Source organism: Hipposideros armiger, unplaced genomic scaffold, assembly GCF_001890085.2.
Source record: "Hipposideros armiger isolate ML-2016 unplaced genomic scaffold, ASM189008v1 scaffold_78, whole genome shotgun sequence".
NCBI classification, from domain to species: Eukaryota; Metazoa; Chordata; class Mammalia; order Chiroptera; family Hipposideridae; genus Hipposideros; species Hipposideros armiger.
This window is the reverse complement of record NW_017731428.1, coordinates 309,762-317,365: the sequence shown is the minus strand read 5'-3', so window position 1 is coordinate 317,365 and position 7,604 is coordinate 309,762. Positions and strand designations below refer to the sequence as shown.

The window sequence follows — 7,604 nt, the reverse complement described above, 5'->3', positions numbered from 1 at the left end:
TGACTATTTTGTTGGTAATACAATTCACATTGTTATTTTGAAACAATTTTCTTTATACTGTATAATAAAGCAGATGAGAAGTTGGTTATGTTGATGACGATCTAAGAGAATAAAAATTCAATTACAAGATCAAAAATTAACTATAAAGCTAATGTTAAAATTGAAGTGAACATAGTTAAATGAACGCGTGGCTTTATTAATTGCATATTATCTATCTTAGTCCTTTGAAATGGCCTAGCAGAAATTAGCACTCAGATTTTGCCCCACAAATTCAGAATTTTTTAAAGAACTAGCTGTTTTCAGGAGTGGGTTAGAGAAGGTACAAGGTGAGCCTGGAACATGCTGTGATGTTCATGAGCAAAGATGCTTTCAAACAGTGATTGGGTATGTCAGAAGGACACGAGAACCTTTTTGGAAAAAGGAGCTCACGCTGCCCAAAATTGTGATGATTAGAGCACTAAAAGAAGGAGTGATTATAGTGGACTGAAACACGTTGCACCTACTAAAGCCATGAGGAGTCCATAATGATAGTCAAAGAAAAAAAAAGAAAAACTCGGAACAAAACTTCATTTGTCACCCTTTGACGTGGGGATTAAAGCAACTTCTTCCTTTGCAGATCGGTAATTAAAGAGAAGTAATTAAGTATTCACACTGCCTTGTCAATAATAACTGTTTTTCAGGGCAAACAGGCCTATTTATGACAGAAAAAGCTGTTTTATGGAAGGCTATCAAGCAGTAAACGTAGAGGGAACGTTAGATAATTATAAAGTCAACACTTCGCCACTCCTGTTAGATCCGTGTTTCAGGCATCGATGGCTGCTCTGCTGGCAAAGAAGGTGGGTCATGACGTGCCCTCTGAGGAGGCTTAGATGCGGCCTCCAGGCAGAAGCAGCGTGGGCTGAGGCTTGAGTGGGAGCAGAGGCGGAGAACAAGGGCGGAGAAGGGCTGGTTAGAAGGAGGGATATGCAGGCGCCCTGGAGAAACTTGAGAGTCTGCACTGATATTGGAGGGGACTGTTGCCCATTACAGAGGTCCAGAGTCAGGACAGAAACTGAGGGTGACGTACAAAGAGAGCGAGCTCTGAGAGGCGCGTGGGAACTGCAGCCAACTGCAGCCCAACGAGCGCCCTGTCTCCCCCATTTGCTCTCTCAGAGGCCTAGAGTGCGGTCAGTAGACTAGCTGTCCACCGTTGAAATTGTTGCTGGTGTCCATCCCCTCTCAGCTGTCACTGAAACGTGCAGTTTGTCAGCCTCTGTGGCCGAGTATTCATGGTGCAAAGATGCCTGAGAAAGGGTGAGAGACCAGGGGTGAGACCAGAGAAGTGGGTGGGGTCACATGAACAAGAGGCAATGCTGCTAAACTAAGAGGTTTAGACTGTGGAGAGGAGGAAAGCCACTGGAGGGAGGTTCAGTGGGGATGCCAGAAGGCCTGTCCTTTGAAAAGGCTGCCCTGGCTTCTTAGTGAAGGAGGGAGTGGAGGCTATAGGGGTGTGGGGGGAGGAGGTAAGAATGCAACAAGTAAGCAGGTGGTTGCCATCCTTGGGTTTCAACCTGGCTCCTTTTTCAGGTCCTCTTTCAGAGGCCAAGCATCACATGAACTGAACACAAATGCCAAGTTTTAGATCTGAAGGGAAAAAACAATGGACGCCAGCTTCAGAACCCCAGTACACAAAAAAAGAGGCTATTTAGGGATCTGGATCCTTCAACCACAGAAAACCAGTAGGTGAGAAGTGGCTGGTTCCCACTACACTCCCCTGGGCAAATGAAGGGAACCACATGATGTTTCTTCCCAACACAACTGACTGTCGAGGGGAAATTATATATGGCGCCAGGAAGTGGTCCCTTTCACTTCAACCCACCTAGAATACATGCAGAATAGCGGCCAATTGCAAAACCAACCTCAAAATTCTAAGCCGTCTACTTAGCTCACATCCATTCATGCAGCAGACTTTATTGAGCACCTACTATGTCTGGGGCTGCCCTCACTATAGGTTAGGTTTACAAACAATAAAAATGAGCCCCCTAAGAAGTGAAGACTTGATAAATGAGACAGACAACTGAACAGGAAATTCAGAACAGGGACATGGGTGCTCTAAAGGGGGTAAGCACTGGGGGGAAAATATTGCACCAAGGCCACTGACTTCAGTGACCCTGGGAAGCCACACCTGAAGGTGATTTGGATGGGAACAGGTTTCTTATTACACTCAAGTGTCATGAGCCTGAAGTGTGAAAAATGGAAAAATTCTGGTGGATTTCGTTTCCAACTTGCCTCAGCAACAAACAAATGTTTTTGGTTTTTAGCCTCATCATTAAAAATATTCCTAAGGTGAACAAGACCACTACCCTGGTTAGCAGCTGTAGCAAAATGAATGAAATTGAGTTATTCTGCAATAGTTACCATATAACTGAAAGAATACTGTTTCAGGAATTTGAGACCTAAAGGTGGGAATTTCTGCTTTACTCCTTTGCTCTAGAATGCTAAAATAAAACAGTGATGATTGACAGACACATAGATTGATAGGTAGGTAGGTAGGTAGATAGATGATAGACAGATAAAGAGGTTGTTGCTCAATATAATATATAACAAAATCCCCTTTCATATCTCTGATATGGTCTTTACTGCATGGTTATTTGCTTTCTTCAAAATACATAATCAAAGGGAAATAAAGCTCGGTTAGTCTGAAAATTCTGGTGAGTTTTGATCTAGTCGCACACAATGTTCTTCAAAAAAAAATACACTTTACATCCAAATGCCCATTCACTTGTGAAGGCATTTACGACATGCATAGCCATATGATGGAATACCGCCCATCAGTGAAAAGCAACAAACTATGATACATACTATAGCATGGGTGGACCTCAAAATACTAAGCTAAGTTGAAGAAGCAAAAAGCAAAAGACTGTCTATATCATTTACAGGAAAGGCTTAGAGTGACTACATATTTCATCTATAAGAAATGTCTATAAAAACAAGTTTGTACAGACGGGAAGCAGATCAAGGCTGCTTATGGCTAGGAGTAAAAGCAGGAATTAACTACAAACAGGCAGAAGGAAACTACATGGGCTGATGGAAATGTTCTTAAACTGGATTGTGGTGATATTATAATAGTTGCCCAACTATAAATTGGCTAAAATAATTAAATTGTACACTGATTAATGGGTGAATTTTATGATGTGGAAATTATAGTTCAATAAAGCCATTAAAATACACACACACACACACACACACACACACACACACATACACACTTCACATATTTTTAATCCAGGTAAATAGAAAGTATTTGAAGATAATGCCATGTAGCTACTTTATGAGTATACTGAGCATCTCCCCCTGAGCCAAGTACTTTTATCTGTTTCAGAAAGCCACCTTCAGAGCGGCGATGTGATGAGCCCCGGGACACACACCGGAGCCACGCTGCGTTAGGAATGAAAGCCAGTTGGGTCCACCTCTAAACCCTGCACACAATTCATTTCATCATGCCCCCGCTAAATAGAAACAATTAGTTGCCCCAGATTCACATAGTGCAAAGTAACAGTTTAGATTCCCCCTCCCCCAGCCTCCCATCTTCTTTTCCTGCTGTTGTCAGACTCTGCTCCCCCGGTTTCCCAGCCACCGCCTTGAGACGGTGCTGTAAGACAGAACTGACTGGGTCGGTCCTGTCCCCAAAATGGCGTGCTGACGCGGACATCTTGGGTTGGACCCTTCACACCGGGCTCCAGAGCTCAGCCCATTGTTCGCTGCTCCCCCATCCAGCCCTGTACGGCTTCGCTCTAGCGTCTCACCACTCTTAGAAGGGGATGGTCATTTCTCCAGCCTCTTCCCTTTGTCCCTGCAGCTCTTCTCACCTGAAATTCTTGGCCTCTCCTTGCCCCTGCCAGGTACTGGCAAACCCCTGCTCCTCCTTTAATATCATGAACAAATATCACGTTCTTTGTGGAACTTTCCACTGCTTCTCCAAGCAGAGTGGGTTGTTCCAGGGGGCTGGTGCGTGCTTTGATCATGTTTCTTCAGTCTCTTAAACAGCATTTAACTACATTGACTCAGTATCAATCCAGTGTATTTGTCAAATTTTCTTTATAACCATAGCATGTATCATTAAAAGGACAACTTGGATTCAAATCTCCATTCTATAATTTACTAGCTCTGTGACCCTGGACATATTATGAGAACTCTCATTACATCAATTCTCTGATCAGGCACTTGTATCTAGAATATGTAAAGAACTCTCACAACTCAATAATAAATAGACAAGCTACCCAGCCTAAAAGCGGGCCAAGGATTTGCATAGATATTTCTCCAAAGAAGATATACAAGTGGCCGATAAGCACAGGAAAAGGTGCTCAACATCATTACTCACTGGGACACATACATCAAAACAACCCAATACCACTTCATACCCAGTAGGATGGTTAGAATCTAAAAGTCAGACAGTAATAAGTCTGTATTTTGCAAGAATGTAGAAAAACTGGAACCCTCAAATGTAAAAAGGGACAGCCATGTTGGAAAGTAGTTTGACAGTTACTTTAAAAGGTAAATATAGACTTACCACATGACCCGCAATTATACAAATTCCACTTCTAGGTATCTTCCCAAGAGGAATGAAAGCATGTGTCTAAAAACAAACAAACAAACAAAAAGTTTGTAAATGAATGTTCATAGCAGTATTATTCATAATAGCCAAGAAGTGGGAAAAAAAAAGTTACTGCACAATTTTCATATAGACTTGTTAATCTGGCCAATTTGAACATCAGTTTCCCTTGCGTTTTCCATTTGTCTCTGATCACTTCAAACAGTCCACATTTTGTATTCTAAAGAGTAGACTTCACTTTTACAGACTTTGCTCATTTTGAAGCCTTATCCCCTGCCCAGTCACTCCCCTCCCCAAGCCTGGCCTCTTCTACAGCCCTTAAGCAAAACTCATCTGCCCTTACTAGGAAACAGTTGCAGCAAAACCTGATTTAAAATAGTTGTTTGACAGTTTTCAGGGAATTAGGCCTGTCGATCTTTCGGCAAAATTATTTTCACTGAACAGGTTTACATGGATTTGGTGTTTTGGTGAATTTCCTTTTGGCCAATGGATTTTCAGCAAATTGACTGAGAGCCAGCGAACGACTCTGCGTCCGTGGCTTTGTTCTTTGTTTACACAAATGGGTCCATGGACAGTCACGTGTTTTCGTTATTTGAGCCTCTCAAGAGCTTCCAGGCTTTGAGACCTAAAGCTCGTCGATTCAGGTTTGTGGATCATAACACAGAGCTCAAGGATGCAAACCATATAGTGGTGGTGTCATGTAGACTAGATGACCCTTCCCTTTTTCTACAATGGCCATGAAATTCTTTCTTCGAAAGTACCCAGAAGTCTAATATATAAAGGAGATTAAAGAAGATAAGGTCTTGCTGATGTGCAAGCCATGATACCCAGCTCTCTATGACCTGCCCCATGTGCACACCTATTACTCATCTAGAAGCTTCTAAGTTCCTCAGAAGGTGACCTGGCATTCTACACATCACAGTTGAAAAATCACTTGTTTCATCCAATCACGTCTTTTCACAGATCAGAAAACTGAGGCCCAGAGATTCCCAGTGACTTTAGTCAAAATCAAAGGATGAAATTTAAAAGTCATGATATTAACTCTCCCTAAAGCGTGAATAACTGTAATCAAATCGCACTGTTTGGTATTGAAATCTCCTTCTCTGGTGTCCAAATGGCTCTTCCCAAACTGACAATGAAAAGTACATGGATTTCTACTCCATAAAATTAAATTCGAGTTCTCTTTCTTCCTATCTATGTAAACTTGGGCTGTGCCTCAACCTACCTAAGTGTCAGAGTTCTCATCTGCAATGAATGGATAAAAATATCTATGCTCCCAGATCACTGTGACAATTATTATTATTATTAATTATTATTATTAATGAGCTAGTATGTGTAAGTGCTTAAACACCTGCATCATAGGAGCTACCCAAAAACTGTTATTTCCTGTCCCTTGTCCTTGCCAGTTACCTTTCTCTCTGCTATCCACAGGACCCCAGGATTTGAGTGTTGTGTCTCTCCTTCAAATGCGATCCTCCCCCAAAAGAGTCACCAACACTCAGAATAATCTGTGACCACAGTCCAAATAAAGTTCACATTGATCAGTCAATTAAAACCCACAAAATAAATAAATACTATTGAGAGCAGCAAATAAAGCTGAAAATAGTTAAAACCCATATAAATTTGCATCCGAAATACCACTTCCTTTTGACATCTCTCAAACATCAATCAACCTACTTTTGGCTCTTTCCACAGTCTTTTCCCCAAAAGTCCACTGGAAATTTCCTATGTGCTTAAAGGAGACATATGAACCAATAACATTTCTAGAAGTTTCCAGAATGAGCTGCTCACCATCATTCAGCCTCTCAGGGGAAACAGAGCTGGAGCCCTGCTTACTGACTGTCTTTTCCAATTCTCGTGTCAAGGTATTCCTGCAGAGCTAAATAATGTACCCCTGGAGGAAAGACTTCCACAGAAAATTTGCAGGTTAAAATTCTTAGGGTTTACCTGGAATTCATATTAAGGTTTCAGCTGGAGGGAAGAGAGAAGGAGAAGTAGGAAGAGAAATGTGTGCATTAAAAATATTGGGAAGCACAGGGAAAGAGAGCAGTTTCTAAAATCTAGTTTGCCCTGTATTCCTGAAAGGTGAGAGCTGAGGTGTCACATGTTGGAAAGAGAATGACCTTGAGATCGAAACAGCCCAAGTTGCTTCATCATGGTCACCCTCACAGCTGCCTTTTGTTGAAAGCCTTTTATACAGCAGGTACCAAGCTGGAAGATTTACATACCTTATCACATTGGAACCTTAGACACCCATCCAAGACTTATTTTTGAAAGAAGGAGGAAACTTTCAACTTTGAGCCAAAAAAATGACAGTTTTATCCCAACAGTAAGATATGAAAAATTCCCATTAGGGTCACCCTGATCTCCCTTCAGTACCCCTGAAGTACCACTACGTAAAACCCATCAAAAGTCCACCATTGCTTTTAGACTATAAACCAAACTCCTTACAAAAGCTCAACGTGACTTCATTCCTGCTTACCTGTCCCGCCCATCCCTCCTTAATAGTGTGTGCTCCAGACACCCATAATTGTACGTTTTCTCTCCCTGTCCCTCTCACGTGTCCTGTTCTGCACGCTCTCGCATTCCCCCGCTCTCTCCTGTACTCCATCACACCACTTCATTTATTGCTCTGGGAAAGCTGCTGATGAAATATTTCTCACCAAGTCACGCATAATTGGTTTAATGTCTTAGTCTCCCAAGAGCATTTGCATTTTAATAGAGGACAATATTTTATTAGCATTAATGTTAATTATTAAGTAAAATAGCTTTCACTTTTACAGCACTCTAGAGTTTACAAGGCACATTTACATATAGTATCAAATCTATACTCACAGAGGTGAAGAGAGGAGCCTGGTTTTTTTTTAAAGAAAAAGTTACCTTGAAATACATTTTCTTCCTGAGGTATGACTCTTCCCTTTTACTTGGGGGGAAGGATATTTAAATTGAGATATATGCAACCAATGAATGATGCTGAACCCTAGATTATTTGTACAATTAGGAGACCCTGTGA

The 7,604-nt window shown here is 41.6% G+C and overlaps 1 long non-coding RNA gene across 1 annotated transcript in view; it reads right to left on the bottom strand.

The window, feature by feature from the left end:
* Nucleotides 1–7,169, bottom strand: part of LOC109383224 (uncharacterized) — a 55,385-nt gene extending 48,216 nt beyond the window's left edge. The window contains exons 1-2 of the long non-coding RNA XR_002124106.1: nucleotides 7,074–7,169; nucleotides 4,550–4,615 (exon numbers count right to left, since the gene is read on the bottom strand). This is a non-coding gene — a long non-coding RNA (uncharacterized LOC109383224). The remainder of the gene's footprint in view (nucleotides 1–4,549; nucleotides 4,616–7,073) is intronic.
* Nucleotides 7,170–7,604: the final 435 nt, after the last annotated feature.